Source organism: Rhipicephalus microplus, chromosome 9 (genome assembly GCF_043290135.1).
Source record: "Rhipicephalus microplus isolate Deutch F79 chromosome 9, USDA_Rmic, whole genome shotgun sequence".
NCBI classification, from domain to species: domain Eukaryota; kingdom Metazoa; phylum Arthropoda; class Arachnida; order Ixodida; family Ixodidae; genus Rhipicephalus; species Rhipicephalus microplus.
Window position 1 is genome coordinate 125,883,366 of NC_134708.1, and position 23,010 is coordinate 125,906,375.

Below are 23,010 nucleotides of genomic sequence, written 5' to 3' on the forward strand. Positions count from 1 at the left end.
GGCTTGAGCAGCAGCGCATTCTGGAGTCAGGCGACGATTATACTGTCTGGTGCGCATGTCCAGGGTTTTTTCGATGGTGGTCGCTTCGGCTACAAATTCTTGGACGGTTTTCGGTGGGTTTCTCATCAGTACCGCAAAGAGCTCCTGTTTGACCCCTCGCATGAGGAAACGAACTTTTTCTCCTCAGGCATGTCTGGGTCAGCGTGACGGAATAGTCGGGTCATTTCTTCTGTGAAAATGGCGACATTTTTATTTGGTAGCTGAACCCGGCTCTCTAATAAAGCAGCGGCCCTCTCTTTGCGAGCGACGCTCGCGAACGTTTGCAGGAATGCGCCGCAGAAAACATCCCACGTTCGGAGCGTGGACTCCCGATTTTCGAGCCAGGTCCTTGCGGTGTCTTCCAAATAGAAGAACACACGACGCAGCTTTTCGTCATGGTCCCAGTGGTTGAGGGCGGCCACACGGTCATATGTTTATAGCCAGGACTCCGGGTCTTCGAACGATAACCCATGGAAAATTGGTGGTTCCCTGGGTTGATGCATGACCATCGTGGGCTGCGACGCTGCGGTTGTCATTGTCGCTGCAGTCGCGGTCATGGCCTTGGTCTTCCGCGCCTTGTCTTGCAGAAGCCCGTACTCCGGTGGTAGCCCTTGCTGTCGGCGGCTTGTTCGCTGCTCCTGGTTGGCGTCGGTATCTTCTCCGCGACGTGGGCTGGGTTCACGGCTTGACGGGGGCGTCTGGTACATGAACGAAGCAGCACCTCCACCAGATGTCATGGGGTCGTGACGTGACCGAAGACAGGAGACTTCGTGTTGGGATTTAACTGTTTATTTGGGCGAACCTGTGCCCGGTAAAAGGAATGTCCAATTACAGCAGCAGTCTCGCACAGATAGCAGTCTCGGACTGATAGCGGCGAACAGAGCGTCGGCCTTCGATCAACAACTACTGACAAGTGGCGAAGCGCGTCTGCATTTATACTCTTCCCATCGAATGTTCTAGCGTTATCGCTGGCGGTTGCGTAGGTTCCAGAACAATCTGTACCGTTCGCACAGTGGACGTGATCTTATCGAAATGATCTACTAGAGTCCGGAACCTTCTGGAAAACTGCAGGCGCGGTATGCGCTGAAAATCGTGTGGTGTTTTGGGACGATAACGAAAACTTGGGAAATGGAACGTGGCAATATCATCAATACGACTGCGCAGAAAGTGAAAGCAAACAACACAATTCGTCTAATACAATGAACAAGGCTGCGTCTATGACGGTTAGATATTTTATGCGAAATATTCGAGCTGTCTCGAGTGATACGTCTAGAAAGACACCAAATTCATTGTCAGTCATCGTCATCCAGATAACGTCAACACACTATGCTCTCTTATCTGCCCACTGAGGTGAAGGCACAGTCTCAGGGTGTGTGCACCGTTTCTTGTGATTATGTATTTTATATAGTGCTATGACATTGCACACGTCAAAGCACGACTTTTTCAGTCTTTAAGATCAATACACCACCTGTTGTCGTTCACGTGAACTAAATTGCTGTTACCCAGAAAAGCTGGTTATGAACAGTGCTATGGGACGATAACAAAACTCGAGAAAGGAATGTGGCAATCTTTATGTAACTGGCGTAGAAGAATACAAGTAAGCTTCAAGAAATCCTTTGAGCTGTGTTCCCAGCGGCAGTTGTCATTGTATGGGAGCTATTCATCTGCCATTTTGGGAGCCTGCTTGGTCAGTGGCGCACATTTTACACCTCCCGAAAGAGGAAAAGGATTGCTTGCTCAAGGTTTGGCGCTGGTTTAGGTTTCATTTAGGAAATTGCACATCAGTGCTATATCATAGTGATCAGCCTGAGTACGTCCACTGCAAGAAAAATGCTTCTGCCATGATATGCCTATTGATTCGGTCTTGTGCTTTTTGCTGCCACGTTGTACCTGCGAGGTTTATAGCCTCATCGGCCCCCCTGACTTTCTGTCTCTCTTTCGCACGTCGGCCTAGTTTTAAAGTCAAGTTGGTTTCCCTAAATCGCCAGCGGTTATTCTGCCTACGTGTACGTGCCAGGCCCACGTCCGTTTCTTATTGACTATTGTATCCTTAACACCGGCTTGATCCCTGACCCACTCCACTGTTGGTTTTTTCTATCTTTTTTTTCATTTAATCACTCGCTGCGTCGTCCTTAATCTAAGCTGAGTTCTCGTTGTAAGCCTTAAGTTTTATGCTTCGGAGGAAAATAAAAGTAATATGCAGCTAGTACATACTCTCTTCTGGAGGGTTAGTGGTAGATTATCATTCATGATTTGAGAAAGCTCGTCGAATGTGATCCATCCCACCCTCATTCTTGTAGTTATTTGTTTCGTGGTTCAGTTCCGTGGTTATTGCCTGTCATAAGTATATATTTTTCTTTAAAAATTCCAGCGTCTCTCCCCATACCGCTAAGCGCTGTTCTCTGCTGACACTATAGCACATTACATTAGTTTTATGCATGATAATTTTCAGAGCTACTCTTCTGCTTTCAACCTACTGTTCAGTAATTATGAGCGGTGATTCATCCCCTGAGATTTTCACGAAGGCAATGCTGTCAGCGAATCGCAGGATACGAACATACTCTTCAATGACTCCTATTCCTAACTCTTCTCCATCTAGGGCGCTGAAAACTTCCTATAAACACGCTAAACACGCAGTAAATAGCACTGAAGAGGTTGTGTCTACTTGACTCACACCCTTCTTTATTGGGATTCTGTCCCTTTCATCAGGGAGAACTATGGTGGCTGTGGATGCTCTGTAGATTTCTTCCAGTGTGTTTAGGTAAATTGAACATATGAAGGTCTCGAGGAAAATATTGATGCCCGGTTTGTTTTTTTGTCTGTGAGGCATCTGTACTATGATATTCTTTTACATTCATCTGCTCTAAATGCCTCCACAGGAGCTAGTTTATTATATGGTGAGGCAAAATGTTTGCATGATTTGGATACAGATTCTGAAAAAAAACGTTTTTAAAGTTCTGTCTTTTATTGCCGATGCAAAATAATTTCAGTCGGTTTAACATCTTCAGTCAGTTTAACATGGCCTAATAAGCCCCGCCACGGTGGTCTATAGTGGCTAAAGTACTCAGCTACTGACCCGCAGGTCACGGGATCGAATCACGGCTGCGGCGGCTGCATTTACGATGGAGGAGGAAACGTTGTAGACCCATGTGCTCAGATTTAGGTGCGCGTTAAAGAACCCCAGGCGGTCGAAACTTCCGGAGCCCTCAACTACGGCGTCTCTCATAATCACATGGTGGCTTTGCGACGTTAAACCCCATGTATCAATCAATCAATCAATCAATCAATCAATCAATCAATCAATCAATCAATCAACCAATCAATCAATCAATCAATCAACCAATTTATCTATCCATCAATCAATCAATAAGTCACTTTAATATCAGGACCACGTGACGAAGTGGTGGTAAATGATGCAATGATCCGTACATGACTTCCCTCTCATGATTATCATGTTTTGACGTGTCTTTTACCTCCGTCACCCATTCACGTCACTTGATACCAAATTTAGTGTATGTGGACCTAGCAAAATGGCCGCAAACACGCTATTAGCGTGCTATCGTGCCATGTTCTTACATGACACGTGTGTCAGGATTGTCACGTTTGCACAAGTAATATATTTCTTCATTCATTGACGTCACGTAACATCAAACTTGGTATATGTGGAGCGAGCAAAACGACCGCGAGCGCATCATGAAGGGCCCATTATACTCCAATGTAGCGTTGACGCGCGCGCACGCTTGGCACACCGACGCTACGTTAGCAAAACGCGAGCACTCATAGTTTGACGCCAGGCGCGACCAGCGTCCGTCAGCGCGGCCAAACGGCAAGCGGTACGAAATTCGCGCCGATGTGTTACCCAGGCAACAATGCGTCTCCCTCTTTTCAAGGGCCACTCACCATGTTTGACGATTTTCAGCTGACAAGCGCAATGCGTAGACGAGGCGCTCATGATCACGTCTGCCAAAATTTGCAACGCTACGCGCCGCGGAAAAGGGTCAAACTTCAAGATCAAAGCTGCTCCCTCTTCCCTCTGCCGGCGCACGCGTAGAGAATGAGGGCGTGACGTGGGCGTAGGAATGGCCCTACGTACACGGCAATGCAGTGACGTTGGTCCCCTACGTAGACGATTCTGCTCTGACGTTGTCAACAGTATACCACGTGACATGGCAAAAATTATTTAACACAACATGCGTAGTTTATGTATTTGTTGCTTTAAGAGATTAATAAAACTTAATATCAATAATGACACACAATAGAAAATTGTGCACGTTTTTCTTTCATTTTTTACCTTTAAATGCTATGAGATGCGGGGCTAATGTGCCAGCGTTTCGCATGCGTTCGTGTCCCCGTGGTCAGCGCATTGAGCAAACGACCGCTGTGGAACGCTCCTACGTGTTCGCGCACTCATTGTGCTCATCTACTCTACCACGTCTAAGCTAGCGTTTTCAAACCATCCGGCAGAAACAGACAGAAGACCACAAAATAACGCTGGTCAACAAAGCAAAGCTGCTCGCGTGCTCGGGGGTTGGACTTGTTCGGGCACGTCATGCGCACGTCATCTCATGGTGGGATGCTGGAGAGGGTGGGGAAGAGATTTGGCTTGCGAAGGCTACGCGTAGGAGCGGCAAGGGTTTCCAGCTTGCCTGCTCCCATCTTCCTCTGCCGCCGCTTTAAAAAAAAACCCTGTTTTCTCCGCTCGCGATGAACCGATTCCAAAAACTTTTGTGGCAAAATGTTCCTCATCGGACACTCCACAAATTCCACTGTCTAACTAAAATTCGGTGTGGGGCCTGGTGAGGGGCCCTTTCAGTGACGTAGGGACGCCGCACGCGCTGAAACGTGCATGCGTCAAAGCAACGCAGCGTGGTGCACGCCAGCGAGTATATGGCAAAACCGGCGCCTGGCGTCGCAACGCTGGCGTGAAGCGACAAAATGAACGCCGGCGAGCAGGCGCACCGCGCCACGTCGAAATGTATTATAACCTTGAGTGCGGCATGTAGTCGTGTTCTCACATGACACACATGTCATGATTCCCATGTTTGCATCAGTGACATATGTTCGTCAACCATTGACGTCACGTAATACCAAATTTGGCATATGTGAAGCTAACGAAACGGCCGTGAGCGCATCATGAGTGTAGCGTGTAGTGATGTCGTTACATGACACGCATCTCATGTTTATCATGTTTGCACCAGTACCATACTTCGACATCTATTCATATCCCGCAATATGAAGTACTACCAAATTTGGTATAAGTGAAGCTAGTGAAACGGCAGCAAGCGCACCATGAGCGTGAGATGTAGTCATGTTACATGACACGCAGCTAATGATTACCATCTTTGCACAAGTCACATACCTTCATCATTCATTCACGTACCGCAATTCCAAACTTATATGTGACGCTAGCGAAACGGCCGCGAGCGCATCATTAGCGTGGCATGTAGTCAAGTTGTTCTTTGACACGCATGTCATTATTTTCATGTTAGGGTCTGCGCTTGTGTTCACCATGCAATCATGTCATACCATACCAGTTTTTCAACATGCCATGTGAACGAATCCACCACGAAAGCTGCAGGACCATAAAAGGTAAATCATGACATTCATGACATACATGTCATTATTTTCATCTCATGACTAGTCAGATATGTTGTTCATACAGTCATGTTATGCCATACCAAGTTTGGTATTGATACCATCATCGACACCGCCAGGAGAGCTAAAAGCCGTAGGCGGCTAAATAGCAAGCTAGCTAGCTAAAAAGATAGATAGATAGATAGATAGATAGATAGATAGATAGATAGATAGATAGATAGATAGATAGATAGATAGATGCGCTGGAAGTCACCGAAGCTCGCTAAGAAATGCGTCGCATTTAAAAGTTGCAAGCAGATGACTCCCTCCATACTTCTACGCTTGAAGGAGACTGTCAAAGGTGGAAGCGGCCATTTATTAGGTCGTGGGGGGTGAGCTCAGAAGCGGCCGACTAGTTAATCCTATTTTTTCTAACTCGGAGTGACAAGCGTGCTAACCGTAGTCTTCGTTGTCTTCATCCACGTGCGCAAACACATTATTAGCGAACACACACAAGGACGACAGGCAGAGGGAGAGCACAATAATTATCTTCTGTCATTCTTGTGCGTGTTCATTGGTAATGTGGACGCGTACAGTTAACAGCAGCTAGCCCAGCTAAATGCATTGGAGCAGGGGTTAGAAACCTTTTCCAGGGGAAGGGTTGAGTAACCCAACACCTGTGTGGTGGGTGCCACATGGCTGAGTGGCGTGACGGTGGTGACTTTGCTACTAAACAGATGAATTCTGTGAATGGACAATACTGCTATAAAAAACTGGAAGAAAAATCATGTTTATTTTCAGCGCCCATGTGAAAAGGTTTCAAGTTTGAAACATAGGTTATAGGACGAAAACGCTCTTTTAACGTCATTTCCATACGAACATTCTTACACAGCTCACCAATTCTACCTACATCAATGTTGCCAAGCTAAAGACACAGAATGTCGTGAAAGTGCTTGTCGGTAATGGTTGTAATAAGGAGGCAGGGTTTTGACATTAAGCCGGGGGATACATAATAGTGCCTCGTGGGCCTGAGCTTGCTGACCTCTGCATTATGCGTGTGTCATCTATCGCAGAAATTGTGGAATAGCAAATGCAACCTCCAAGTAAAGGTACTCTGAGATTATTTGCAGGAGTGATAAACTACTGTCGACCTTGCAATCAATATTTAAAAGAACTGGCAGCTGGTTGGTCCACTGCTTAAAGCAAAGGCGTGGCAAGTAGTCTCATCAAAGAAAACATAGGATCGTAGGTATTGACACAATGTGGCTTCAAATTACGCGCGCTAGCAAATACTTGTGCCTTCTAGATGATTTGCGACGCACGAGCCTGTGGGACCCAGCTGCGCGCGAATCGTGTTGGGAAAAAAGAAGAACGTAGAAGAAGAGGCAGAAGGGAATCCTCGAGACAATCTAGCTGTGCTATTATTCTCGGGCACAATTTCGCTCAGCCTACGTTAGCGTATTAAAAGAGTTTATTGAAGAGTGCGTTACAAATCTGGTGGAAGTGCTGGGTGTGATGCCAAGCCCCTCTCGAGTGACGGAGCACAGTCCAAAACCACAGCGATTTCGACCCAACGAGCTGACGCCTGTTCATCAGCGCTGCAGTCGACGCCTACGTGGTGAGGGTCCTGAATTTTCACCTTTATCGACTTCGCTTGGAACATCAACGGCTGTGAACGGGTACGCAACTGACATGACAGCTCAGGTCACTCCAGCCAACATTGTAGTAAACCAGCCAATGCTACCAAAGCCTGTCCACGGCGAAAGCTACGAGGACACAGAGGACTGGCTTGAGCACTTTGAACGCATCGCAAAGGCTAACGGATATGGGGAACAGCACAAACTTGGAAGTGTTTACTTCGCACTGAAAGATAGCGCACGAACGTGGTATGAAAACCACGAAGCCGCCTTCCGGTCATGGAATGAGTTTCGCCGGGAGCTGCTCGCTGCTTTCCCGAACGCAGACCGCAAAGAGAGAGCTGAAGCTGCGCTCCAGACAAGAAATCAGCGCAATAACGAAACTGTCGCCATGTATGTGGAAGACATGTCTCGCTTATTCCGCCGAGCGGATTCAAATATGAGCGAAGACATGAAGCTGCGCCATCTGATGCGAGGCGTGAAGCAAGAACTCTTTGCCGGACTAATTCGAAGCCCGCCGCGCACCGTCGCCGAGTTTCGTTCCGAGGCTACTACAATGGAAAGGACGCTACAACAGCGAGCAAGGTGATACAACCGGGATGCGATCGTCACTTCCTTGGACATGTTGCCACCAGCCTTCGGTAACGGCATGGAAGCACTACGCGAGCTGGTGTGGTCTGTTGTGCGAGAAGAGCTGCAGAGGCAGCGTCTTGACCAGAACGCTCCAATGCTTTCGTCTCTGGCCGATGTGATCCGTGAGGAGGTCAGGCCGGTGGTACGCGTACCTTCGAGCAACGCACAACCAGGGCCGCCACTACCACAGAAGACGAGAATGACGTATGCTGATGTGCTACTACGAGGACCTCCAGGACGTGCGGACGTCGCGGCGGCTACACCTGTGCAATACCCGATGCCGCCGAGCACCCTGCAGCCAACGCCAGAGAGGAGACTAAAGAAGAGCGATGTCTGGCGCACTCCCGACAGGATACAGCTGTGTTACCACTGTGGGGAGTCTGGTCATCTCTACCGAACGTGCCACTACCGCCAGGCAGGACTACGTGGTTTTCCTGCTAATGCACCTCGACCACGAAATGGTGAACGTCCCTTCGAAATTGAAGAATACCTGTCAGGTCGTCAAACCTCAAGTGGCTTCCAACGACACCAACCTCGGGCAACGACAACGGGGAGGTATAGATCGCCTAGCCCCCGACCTTCAGCCAGCTCCCCAAGCCCACGTCGAGAAAACTAGAGTCAGCGACCTGTGGAGGCAAGGCCGCTGTCGACGCTAATGCAGAAAAACCTCCAGTGCTGACTCTGAACGACGACCGATTCAGAAACCGGTGCTTCGATAGTGACGTTGCTTCCGATTTACGTGTGTTCGTTAACGGCTACGAAGTCATCGGACTGGTAGATACCGGCGCAGATTATTCAGTGATGAGTAGCGGACTTTCTAAAATACTAAATAAAGTGCTGACTCCTTGGAAGGGACCACAAGTTCGCACAGCAGGAGGGCACCTCATCGACCATACTGGAGTATGCACAGCAAGAATCGGAATACGGGGTTTCACGTACTTCGCCAGTTTTATTGAGCTGCCGGAATGCTCAAGAGACATGATTATCGGCATGGATTTCTTACGAGCTAATGGCGCTGTAATTAACTTGCGAGAATCTTCCGTCTCATTCTCGACTAGGCACGCGATTGCTACTTTTGAAACGTAAGAAAACGTATATGACCTTTGTATTGCAGATGATGGCGTCATGGTGCCGCCAAGATCGAGCATATCTGTCGCAGTAAACAACAAAGCATTCAGTGAATTCGAAGGATTTGCTGACAACAACACTGCCTTACTACTCCAAAAACGGATCTGCATCGCACGAGGCCTTGTTAAGTTACGTGACGGATGTACAAACGTTCTACTCACAAACTTTGGAAATGAGGTGCAGCATGTTGCAAAAGGAACCGTCATCGCCAGTCTGAATGATTTCGTCCAGGTTACGGAGCTGCGAACTTTTGAAACCAATGATTCTGATTTCGAAGACGTGGAGTCTGTCCTTGCAGCCATCGGCATCGAGCCAGGCCTACTACCGAGCGAAAAAGAGCAAATAGAGGGTCTTTTAAGGGAATTCGCCGAATGTTTCTCGTTGTCATCTAAGGTTCGACGCACTCCTGTCGCCAAACATCTCATCATTGTCGACGAGTCAGTGAGGCCAATACACCAGCATTCCTACCGAGTGTCACCAAGAGAAAGAGAAGCTATTGGTAATCAGGTTAAAGAAATGCTCAGAGACGATGTAGTCCAGCCTTCATCAAGTCCATGGGCGTCACCTGTTTTTCTTGTGAAGAAAAAAGACCAAACCTTGCGTTTCTGCGTTGATTATCGGAAGCTGAATGCCTTCATCAAACTGGATGTTTATCCTCTGCCAAGAATTGAAGACACTCGGGATAGGCTGCGAAATGCTAGGTGTTTTTCCTCATTGGATCTTAAAAGTGGGTATTGGCAGATAGAAGTTGACGAAAGAGATCGCGAAAAGACAGCGTTTGTGACACCGGACGGTTTATACGAGTTCAAGGTATTCCCTTTTGGCCTTTGTTCAGCACCCGCCACATTCCAACGGATGATGGACACAGTGCTTTGTGGTCTTAAATGACAGTCATGTCTGGTTTATCTCGACGATGTTGTAGTTTTCTCTGCTACCTTTGAGAACATTTGGAAAGGCTCCGGGCTGTGCTCACTGCCATCAAATCAGCGGACTTGACGATAAAACCGCAGAAATGTCATTTCAGCTTCCGTGAGCTCCTTTTTCTCGGCCATGTCATCAGTGCAGAAGGCGTCCGCCCAGACCCTTCAAAAACTGAGGCCGTAGCAAGATTTCCTAAGCCAACAGACAAAAAGGCTGTTAGGCGATTTTTAGGTCTCTGCGCCTATTATCGACGGTTCGTTAAAAATTTTTCATGAATTGCTGAACCACTGACACGGCTGACAAAAGAGGAAATGCCTTTCGTATGGCTTGCCGAACAAGAGGATGCCTTCAATGAACTACGAAAATGCCTTCAAAGCCATCCTGTTCTGGCGCATTTTGACGAAGAAGCGGAAACCGATATCCACACGGATGCAAGCAATTTAGGTCTTGGGGCCGTGCTCATCCAATGGCAAAACGGACAAGAACGAGTCATTGCGTATGCCAGTCGAACTCTTTCGAAAGCTGAGGTGAACTACTCAGCGACCGAGAAAGAATGCCTTGCCGTGGTATGGGCTATCAGCAAGTTTGGACCATATTTATATGGTAGGCCTTTTCGGGCTGTAAGCGACCATCATTTGCTATGCTGGCTGGCTAATCTCAAGGACCCATGTAGACGGCTTGCACGATGGAGCTTGCGATTACAGGAGTATGATATCACGCTTGTGTACAAGTCAGGTCGCAAGCACAGTGATGCGGACTGCTTGTCACGTGCTCCGATTCAACCTGCTGCTTCTGCTTCCACCGAGGATGGTGAAGATTTTATTTTCTTGGGAGCTGTGACACCATCAGAGGTGGCACATCAGCAGCGATCCGACCCTGAGATACTCCTCTTGATCAAGTACCTACAAGAACAGTCTGTCGATGTTCCACGACCTTTTGTCCGCGGCTTGTCAGCGCTTGTCCTGCGAAACAACATCCTGTATAAAAGGAACTTTGACAACAATACAGCGACACTCCTGCTTGTCGTTGCTTCACCTCTGCGACCAGAGATTTTGGAGGCTGGCTACGACGATCCATCAGCTGGACACTTAGGAGTAAGCAGAACGTTAGCACGCATCCGCACTAAATACTACTGGCCGAAGTTGCTTAGCTCTGTACGACACTATGTCAGAACCTGCCGGGACTGCCAAAGACGTAAAACGCCACCGCTAAAACCAGCAGGTCTCCTTCAACCTATAGAACCACCAGAAGCCCCATTCACACAAGTGGCAATGGACTTACTGGGCCCATTTCCTACGTCGTCATCGGGAAAACGGTGGATAATAGTTGCGACCGACTATTTGACCGGATATGCCGAGACAGCTACTCTTGTTAAAGGATCGGCCGTTGAAGTAGCCGAATTCTTCGTCTTCTACATAGTACTGCGGCACGGAGCTCCAAAAGCGTTGATCACGGACCGAGGGATTGCATTTACGGTCGACCTGATGAAATGTATCATGAAATTGGCGCACACCAGTCATAGAAAAACGACAGCATATCATCCTCAAGCAAATGGTCTTACGGAACGACTGAACAGAACGCTGGCTGATATGTTGTCAATGTACGTTGATATAGAACACCGTACTTGGGATAAAGTATTATCCTATGCAACATTCGCCTATAACACTGCGATGCAAGAGACAACACGGATGACGCCATTCCAACTTGTTTTTGGCCGGACGGTAACGACACCTTTAGATGCAATGTTACCTATTGACGAGACGCCCGAGAATTACTATGACGTTCACGACTACATACAAATAGCAGAAGAAGCCAGACAGCTGGCACGATATCGCATTCTCCAACAGCAGAAAACCGACACGCATCGATACAATCTGCGAAGAAGAGACGTCCAGTACGCAGCAGGAGACAGAGTATGGGTGTGGATTCCTGTACGAATACGTGGCCTGTCAGAAAAACTGCTTCGCCGCTATTTCGGTCCGTACAGAGTGCTCCGCTGCGTCGGCTCGCTCAACTACGAAGTTATGCCAGAGGGACAGGATATTTCATCCCGACGGCGGCATCGCGCGGAAACTGTGCATGTTGTCAGGATGAAACCATATCACGACAGGCAATGAAACGCTGAAGATACAAGGTTCTTTGACGTTAACGACATCCCCGACGAGCGTTTGTGAATGACTGCCATGCAACCAGTTTGACACAAGCATCGGGACGATGCACTGTGGAAAGGGAGGCAATGACACAATGTGGCTTCAAATTACGCGCGCTAGCAAATACTTGTGCCTTCTAGATGATTTGCGACGCACGAGCCTGTGGGACCCAGCTGCGCGCGAATCGTGTTGGGAGAAAAGAAGAACGTAGAAGAAGGGGCAGAAGAGAACCCTCGAGAGAACCCTCGTTTTTCCAATCAAAGATCCCGTGTACATATCTATTAATTACAAGCTTCAAGATATCCCACAAGTACAATCATTGAAATATCTTGGAATTATGTATAATGAGCATCTAAATTGGCGCCCTCACATTGAATACATCGCGACAAAAGCAGTACGCGCGATGGGGGTATTGCGGAGGTTGAGCAATTGCAGATCAGGTATGAGAAGAAAGGCACTTTTGATTATATATAAAATGTATGTCCGACCTGTGTTGGAGTTTGGCTGCATTCTTTTTTCTGGTGCGCCAGCCTACAAACTTCGGCCGCTCGTTCTGTTGGAAAGAGAGGCTTTACGGCTCTGCTTAGGACTTCCAAAGTATACTGCAAATGCAGTGTTATACCTTGAAGCACGAATACCAACCTTATTATGTCGCTTTAACATTCTTACTGTGCAGACCTTTTTACGACTATATGAAGCACCGTTTAACCCTGAACAAATTATATTTATTTCCAATCCTGACCTATTCTTCTCCGTGCATTGGCCCAGATTTACCAAACCACAAATAGTATTTGTTCAATCGTTACTTGAGCCCCTAAATGTACACGTTCGTGATCTGATTCCTTTAACTGAGCAACAAAATTCTCCAGAAATTGTTTACCATGATATCTTCCCAACTCACGCAAAGCTATTACCTACAGGCATTTTAAATGGTTTATTGCAGGACCATTTAAGTACTCTGCCAACAAATGTCATTATAGCAACGGACGCATCTCAATCACATGAAAAATCAGGCGTTGGAATATATTGCCCCGTACTTGATTGGTCATTTTCACTTCGCTTACCGGACTTTCTTCCTGTCTTTCTGGCTGAATTCAAGGCAATAATGTTAGCTTTGCGAAAGGTAAATATTTCCATTCCAGTTGTAGCAGTCATAACTGATTCATTATCAGTGTGCTCTTCTCTGTCCGCATCTGGTCACTCACCTATAGTGAAACTTTTTAAATCGTTAATCCCCTGTCATCTCCGAAGTATTCATTTAATCTGGACACCAGGGCACAAAGGTTTGTTGTTAAACGAAATAGCTGATTCTCTTGCGAAGGCATCCCTTTCGACACCAATTATTCCTATTTTCCCGCATACAGTATACATTACGGTGGAGCGATTTCGCACACTTAAAATCAGGCAAAATTTATCTGACCCTGCACTGACAGCTTCTCCAGAGTACAAACACTTGTTATTTCCCTGGCGCAGTGAACGGACTAAATCAAGGATGATGGAAGTTGTCATCACGAAATTTCGTTGCCGCGTTACCTCCCTCAATTTTTACTTGCATAGATCAGGCATATTGAATTCCCCTATGTGCATTTACTGTAATCAAGAGGAAACGATCAGTCATTTTTTATTACATTGTCGCCGTTTCGATTTATTCAGGCAAAGCATACTAGCACCACCTCTTCAAAGACTGGGCTTGCAACTATCACAGCCTGATCTTCTTTCATTTGGAGCCTCTACACTGGGTTTCAGCCACAGGGATGTTTTATTCGCCGTTCAAGAATACATCACTGCGACTAAACGATTTTCTTGCTAAATTGCTGTCTCAAAATTTGTCTTATTTTTTTTTTTTTGCAAACTTGATATCGGTATTTCAAATCAAAATTAAGTTACAAAAAAAATTGTAGGAATGACACAATGCTGAAAGTTTAGGGCAAATTCACCTTAAAATCGGCCAATCCCCTTCTTTGGGTACGAGCCATTTCTACAGGGAAACAACAACAACAACAACCCTCGAGACAATCTAGCTGTGCTATTATTCTCGGGCACAAGTTCGCCCAGCCTACGTTAGCGTATTAAAAGAGTTTATTGAAGAGTGCGCTACAGTATGGTGGCTAGATGTTTTATTACAATTTCATTAAAAGGCACACTAGAACGAGCCATGTGTGCCAGAATTAGGAAACAATTATGAATTTGTAACCCATTTGCTTCAAGGAAGGTTCTTCTATATAAAAATTGGAGCCTGGCAACCTAATTCAGATTTATCACAACAGTGGGTGCCTGCCAAGGAATTAAAACTGATTTGCTAAGCTCTAATTTTGTGAAACTCGGTTTCATTATTTCCAAGCTTTAACTGCAGTAGTCGGCCTAGCTTTTACTGTTTTATGTCACCTGATAAAGTGAAGATAAACGAACAATACGAATATAACTTGAAAAGCAATACTGATACCAGGGAACTCAGTGACTGTGCCACGCTGCAGCCTGTAAAAAGAATATATCCAAGAAGGGGACATCTCCTGCAAAATGCGTGCCCTTTTTTGGTTGACTCAGCCAAACGTTAACATGGTGTTCCATGCAAACTGCTGTCACATTCACAAGGATGCCCTTGACCTGAAAGTGCAATACAGAACAAAATAACATTTAAATCTGCAGAAGTCCGTTGAAATGCTGAGATGGCAGGTTTTAAGTGAAGTGCATAAGCATACAGAACAAACAGGCATGCTCGCTAAGGTGACATGCTCTGAAGGTAATGCAGGTAGCATGTACCTGTGACAGGATTTCCAAAAACTTTGTAATGATTTGTGAAGCCTGACTGAGGCCTTGCTCAATCAGTATAAGTTTTTGCCTGCCACACGTTTTGACAGAGTACCTTTTAACTCACTTATATATTATTCTTCCACAATGAATGCACAGAAGGATGACAGTCCTATTATGCCAAATTTACTTACCAATTGTTGCGAGGAAAAAAAACAACAAATATGCACACCTGAAATGAAGCTTCTGCAGGAAGACTACCTACCTAGCAAAATGGACACAGCTGCAGTACGCAGCTAGTCCTCCTACACAATAAGCTTTCTTCCTTCAAGACGCTCATTGGATGACCTCTTATTGAACAATTTTTGTAATACGTTCATGGCTATCAGTTTTCTTTATTAAATGCCTGTTTTTGTGACATCAAATTAGAAAGGAACACGGCTAGTGATTAGCGCTTCTGAAATCCCAAACATAACCACACTGCTATTCAGTGTTTGGCTGATTTAACTCATGCATGAACAACGTACTGTTACACTGTTTCTTCTCCATGATGCTTAAGCATTAAACATCATGTTCTCATTACTGCACGAGTTCAGCCAACACCTCCTAGATAATTAATAAGACCTGCGTCCAGGGTTTTGTGGTCACCACCCACCGGCTGAGACGCGAACTAAGAGCTTTCGAGCGTTCAATCATTCAGCTTGCCTTCGCCGCAGTCGTGAAGTTACAGCCGCTGAAAACGTACCATTCTGTTGTGTGTCGGGCAATGTCTGTGCTATTCCGTTGTGTCTGCCGTGGATATTTGTTTTCATCATTATGTCTGACGGCACGCACGATGCCAAGCAAGTGCTGTGTGGCAGCATGTACCGGAAATTTCTGTGAAAATGGTACAAATGCTTTTTTTCGCGGAAGACCATCAAATGCAAATCAAATGGATACGTGCATTTCTAGGATACGATTTATTGCCAATGAAATACAAGAAGGTAAAGCTTTTATATCAATAGTATTTGTGCTATTTCTAATATTGAGCGGTTCAATTTGTTTGTGAGTGTGTTTGGGGCGCGGGCAGTTATGCTCACATTAAAGCGTTGCATACATATCGTATTTGTTCTGTGACTACTTTTGTGTATGCTAGCAGATGTGATTCGAAAACGCATCGATGCTTTAGTTGTCAACGAAAATCTGCTGGTTTGTAGAGTTTCAAGTATTGGCACGCTTGAACGTTACCCCAATACCTCGAAAACTTAACATGATGCAATAAATAACAGGTATGTATACAGTTTCCACGGTATATAATTGGTAGCAGTTTGGATATGTTTCTGACCTGAACGGCCTTTTGTTGAATAAGGTAATTGAATTGTGTAATAAGTAGAGAAATAATGAATTTCAAGACCCTCATTTGCTGTTGCTTATTTGTAAGTAGAGCCAGCTTGAGTATATTATTACTCTGTGATGTTAGCGCTAAAGAACTGCGAATAATCCAAATGAAGGATGTGTACCGCAGTTTAAATGTGTCCCCCCTCCCCTTAAAAGTACACAAAAAACTGGGAAATGACATTCGACTACAAAAAATTGCGGAAGATGTCTCACTGTCTTACTCCACTCTAACTTTCATACTTGAATTTCATATTAGAATTTTATATTTGATTTTTTGTGGTGACGGCGATCGATTGCTGACCCGAAGGTGGCAGACCACATCTCGGCTACAGCAGCAGCATTTTAGATGGAAGTTAAAATATTGAAGTCCATGAGCTAAAATCTACGTGCATGTTAAAGAACCCCAGGTGGTCCAAATTTCCGGAGCCCTCCACTACGGTTCTTTCATAACCATATCGCAGTTTTTGGACATTAAATATATTCAATATATGAGCTGCAATCAGACAACTTCCATGTTATCATTTAGTGGATTTTGTTGAATGCTGTCACGCTGGCGTGGCAACGCCAGCGTGACACGACGAAACGAACTCCGCCGCACAAACGCATTAGATCACGTCGAAGTGGATTGGCGCCTTGACTGTGGCATGTAGTCACGTTCTCACATGACACGCATCTCATGAGTATTATGTTTGCACCAGTCACATACCCTTGTCATTCATTGATGTCACATAATACCGAATTTGGCGTACGTGAAGCAGCTAGCGTAACGGCCGTGAGCGAATCATTTGTGTGTCATGTTGTCATGTTGTTACGTGACACGCATGCCGTGAATATTATGCTTGGATGTGCCATTTACCTATGTCGTCCGTTCGCGTCTCGTAATACCGAATTTAGTACACGTGAAGCAAGAGAGACAGCCACGAGTGCATCACGCGCAAATCATGTAGTCATGTGCTTGCATGACACGCATCTCACGTTTATCATGTTTGCACCAGCTTCATACCTTCGCCATTCCTTCCCTTCCCGTAATACCAAACTTGGTAAAAAGTAGCAGCGAAATGGCTGCCAGCGCAACATGAGCTTGGCATGTAGTCATGTTGTTACATGACACGCATCTCATGATTATCATATTTGCACCAGTCTAATACGTCCGTCATCTATTCACGTAGCGTAACAGCAAACTTAGTATTTTTGACGCTAGCGAAATGACCGTGAGCGCATCAAGAGCGTAGCATGTTGTCATGTTGTTACATGACACGCATGTCATGAATTTCAGGTTAGGGTCTGTCGCTTGTGTTCGCCATGCAATCATGTCATACCATAGCAGTTTTGCAACATGTCATGTGAACAAAACCACCGCAAGCACAGCAAGACCATGAAATGTAAATTATGACATTTATGACATACATGTCATAATTTTCATGTTATGCTCGCCATGCAGTCATGGTACGCCATACCAATTTGGTACCGATATCATTATCTAAACGACAAGGAGAGCTAAATGTCGTAGGCGGTTAGATAGATAGATAGATAGATAGATAGATAGATAGATAGATAGATACGCTCAAATTTTCTGAAATTCGCTAAGAAATGCATTTAAAACAGCAAGGTAGACGAATCACAGGCATTTGTTCAAGCAGGTATGGTCACATTGGATGAATTGGCAGTACAACAATGGCAGGGTTAGCACTTCTGATATATGCATGAGGCAAAGTATAAAACATTCCTTTTAGTTGCAGAAAGGCTTATATATAGACCAGACGGGTCGTTGTGCGAACATTTGTTTCCGAGAGCATACTATTAGTTACACATCAGAGTTCTCATTTCGCCATACTCTGCAGATCAAGTGAATATGTATCATGGTTCCCTAACTGCACAGCCCCGCCACGGTGGTCTAGTGGCTAAGGTACTCGGCTGCTGACCCGCAGGTCACGGGATCAAATCCCGGCTGTGGCGGCTCCATTTCCGATGGAGGCGGAAATGTTGTAGGCCCGTGTACTCAGATTTGAGTGCACGTTAAAGAACCCCAGGTGGTCAAAATTTCCGGAGCCCTCCACTACGGCGTCTCTCATAATCAAATAGTGGTTTTGGGACGTTAAACCCCACAAATCAATCAATCCCTAACTGCACAACCTGTTCTTTAGCATTATAACAAGCGGATATGTGGAATGATCCAAAATCTTCACCATCACATATCTGGAAATATGTGCGTCATTGTCTCATGTGCTGCTGTTTCACACAATTACAAATCTTTTCGAAGTAATAATTCTAATATGAGTTGCGTGTTTTCTGTCCTTCTTACCGGAGGTTCTATAATTTTAGTTTGCACGATATTCATGGGAGTGTAGTCACAGCCAGTTAGATCTCCTTTTCTAGATGCTATCGTAGGCTCCGTGTTTTTGTGCTTATGCGCCTTCCATTCTAACGAAATTTCACTTCAAAGTATACACTTGTCCTTTTCAGTTCTTTCTCTGTTAGTATTGTATTACCAGTTCATCAAATGGTGTTAGCCTAACACAGAGCCATCACGAACAGAACGCGGAGACATAACAATTATAGACCCTCCCCTACACTGCTCTCTTTAAGGAGATGAAAAGTCACGATGGCCACCATCTTCCAATATGAAGCGCAGAGAACCTGTCTGTGGCTTCATGTGAAAACTATTTATTATCCAGCCGCATAATAAGAGACGTTTAAGAGTGTACGTTTGTTTGTAAAGCACACAACATCTAAATTACTTCTCACATTAAAAATGACCAAATTCTGTTTTGCGTGGCAAGAACATTGAACTCTTTCTTGGTGCAAAAGCACTGGCTGTAAGAAGTTTCGCTAGCCTTCACAACGTTGCACATGATGCGTGAAACGGGGAATAGTTGCTATTCACCAGCTGTAATAAGACAAAGCGCCAGGTGTGCCAGTGGGGGGTGGGGGTTGTTGCTCTAATTAACCAGTCTCTAACATAAAATATAAAGCTGTTGTGTAGCTTGCACAGTTACACGGAATTTAAAAATCACCGTTAGAACTCCGTGAATTTCAACAATCAGTTGTGTGCCGCTATTCGCAGCATGAAAGCCAGTAACATATATTTTCCTCGGTACAATAGGACTTGATGATATTTTCGTTCACAACTACAATACTAAGAGATTGTTGCGTCATTTACACTTCAGAGATGTTCAGTGTGGGCTGATAGGTCTTGTTCTGGTGATCGTCCTTGTGTGTTAATGATGGCTCTGAACACACAGACAGTGGCTCTCGTAATGGCGAGGAGCTTCGTTTTCACATTGTCTCCAACGACAACATATCACAAAGGTTCTGGTCAGTCTGGCATTCTAGACGTGCAATAAAGAATGATGCATTAAAGAGAAATTGAAGAGCAAAATGATCTTTCGCGCATTCGTGAAGTCGTTTCCTACGATGCCAAAGCCACGGCACTTGTTTGGGAGAGGACGCCTAATAAGAGAAAAAAATGTGCAAAAAGAAAATGTGGGGGGCGACGCCACTTTTGAATTATTGCACCATCTGCCGTACGTCACAAAGTTTGACAGTGCCTACAAAGGCCTATGTAGTTCCTAATCCATGAACAAGAAGTACATTTTCTCCTTTGGGTGGCATAGACTTACCATACCAAACTCGTGGAAATTTCATTAGGCCAGCGGGATCAAACTATGATAAATGCGCTTTGATTCACACGTACAAATAACCGTGCGAAACTTGGAAATGAAACTTCGAACTTTATTTTATAATCAAGCAATAAACCCACGATGGTGAAATAATTGATATTTGAGTTCTCAAAGCAACATTCTTCAATCTAAACCAATTTATTGTTTCTATTTAGTGTCTGTATATGAAAGCCTTGTGGTTTTGTGAAGGTATAAGATAACATGACAATAGTGCGTGATGATATGATGACAGAGGATTTCAATAAGATTTTTATGCGGAGTTTGAAGTGCCAGAACTACAATTTGAGTAGTGACGGGCTCCATACATTTCAAACACCTGCAGTGCATGTTTCTTAGGAAATGGGCCTTTGACTTTTTCGAACACATAGTTGCAGTGATGATGGCGTAAAGACTATTCTTTGAGATTATGGAGCCAGAACAGACACAGGTGAAAGAGAATATGATTGATTGATTTGTGGGGTTTAGCGTCCCAAAACCACCATATGATTATGAGAGACGCCGTAGTGGAGGGCTCCGGAAATTTCGACCACCTGGGGTTCTTTAACGTGCACCCAAATCTGAGTACACGGGCCTACAACGTTTCCACCTCCATCGAAAATGTAGGTCATGCTGTCAGTGAGTACAAAATAACTTCTAAAAGTGCAGAGGCAATACAGCTTTTCTTTTATCAAAATGACAAAAATAGATATATTGGCTAGCATTCTGGCTAGCCGTGTTTGGGTTTCATTATTTACTCAGGGCATTGCACTGACGTTTCGTGGATGGTGAACATTTCGTATTCAGTGATAAAATTTGCCCAGCTGATTTCAACTGCACAATGTAATAGCCATTTTTAGTTCTAAAGATTTATGTGCCATTTTCGCTCGGTGAAAAAGTGGTAAAAAGCAACCAGTTTGGCATTTTCAGATGAATCGCATGATTTGTAACCCAAAAACCAGTGCCACGAACGTGCCCCGTAATCACAAAAAAGTCGCCGCTTTACCGCAAAGCCGAAGCAATGAACGCGATAGCAACAATTTGAAAGGTCGTGCGCAGAACGAAAAACAGATCGAAACGCGCTCCGCGTTTCTCGCGCAGAAATTACGCACGAAACGTAATCATAGGCACGGATGCGCAAGAATAAGCGTCTTTTTTGTTACTTAGAAAAGTCTGGAAAGCGCGCGCTTATCGCGAACGGAGACTACGGTGATTGCAGTGAGCTTTGTGTGCCCGGTAACTACAGCAGAATCGCTCCTTGTAAAGCCCGAGGCCAGTCAAGGCATACGTACGATCCTCCCCTCCTCGCCACTGCGAGATAAGGGCGCGTGAGGAAGTGTCACTCTCCTTCTATAAACCGGGCAAAGTACGCGTAGGAGATTAAAGTCAAAGGACGTTAAATCCCCTTGATCTTGGGAAAGGAACGACACTCGCCTTTTCTAAATCGGGCAAAGTACGCGTAGGAAATTGAAGTCAAGGGACGTTCAAGCCCCTTGATCTTGGGAAAGTAACGAAATTCTCCCCTACGCACTCGTTTCCTCCTTGATTCTCCTCGTCCGCTTGCCGCACGCGTGGCGCACGGTGTCATTTTTCGCCGACGCTCCCACAGACGCGCCGCAGAAATCATTGGAGGCGATTTATTTGCGGCAGCTTGCGCATCACAGTAGTGCTGATGTTTTTTAATGATGACAATAAAATAAGGAAAACACTGAGGCAGCCGTTTGTTAAAAGATAAGCTTCTTGCGAAGGTCGTATAAGTGAGCCATGCTATTAAACAAAAGTTCTTGTGGGGAGTTTCACGATGCGTATGTTCTTCTGGCGTAAAATAACACGTTGCACGTTTGAATTTGATGTAGTTCCGGTAGTGAAATGTACGTATGTGTTCAGATTTTTTTTTCGTGCTTGTGCGCCAGTATACGACACAGGTACTTACAGCGTCACATATTGCAATGATTTCGTGGATGGTGGGTCGTTTAGCCATGTGTTCATCTTCTCGCCATGAAAGTAGCTTTGCGCAGTGGTCTCCAAACTGAAAAACGCCTTTGAACAATGTAAATACGAACAAGTTTCGCCAACACTGACTCATCTACCACAATAACAGAAACATAAGAAACTGACTATGATTATTTGTGTGTTCACGTTGTTGTGAAAGAAACTAGCGATTGGGTTACTTGTGAGAGGAGAAACTCCCCACCAGGAATGTCATCATAACCTGTGCGTCGATAGCAACTGAAAAATACTATCCAGACTGACTGATCATAGTCAAAAGTACCCATGTGACACTGGTTTAAAAATAATATAGTATCTTATTGGGTAATGGAAGATATGGATTATGCAGGTGTGACCACAACGATTGCACGGCAATGGTCTCCTAGAAATTGACTCACTCGCTATCACCAGACTATAGTTTTTTTTTCTTGTTGCGCCTCTGTACTTATTTCTTTTTTTTAATGAACCGTATCTCTTTCATGATTTTTGCATGGTAATTGCCCCTCCAAAAACAAATAACACAAAATACCCTTATGGTAACCAGCGCCAGTTAGTGTCATCTCTATTCATCCATTCCTTTGTTTTCTCCAACAAACGTTCTCGTAAACGAATCCTAGCAGTCTCAAAAAGCATGATCGAGAAGCTGTGTTATCCCACGTAATTGTTCGCAGTGAAAGCAGACTACAGCGTGCATTTCCGACAATTGTCGAGGTGCGTGCGAAGTGATGAAGTATGAGCTGAATAATTTTATCAGTTTAATTTATTTATTTAGAAATACTGCATACCAGCATATCGGTGCAGGCAGGAGCCAAATTAGAAACGTCAAGTGTTTCGTAACAGCAAAAAAAAAAACTACTATCCATGCGTTAACAGAACTGACATGTCTGTGAAAAAGCAAATGATTTATAACACCTTTGAATACTCTACCAAGTAGATAACGTTCCAGCGACATAGTAAAGTTGTCACCCGAAAAAGTCTCATGAAGCAGGGAATTGCATTCAATAACTGTTCAGAGAAATTAACTGTATTTTTTAGTGAACGAGCAGATTTTATTTCTGGAAAGGTAGAGAAAAACGAAAAACGATGTGATTGATGACGAGTGGGGTGAAGCGTGTGGACGGATGGACGCACAAACGAACGGACGGACGGATAGATGCA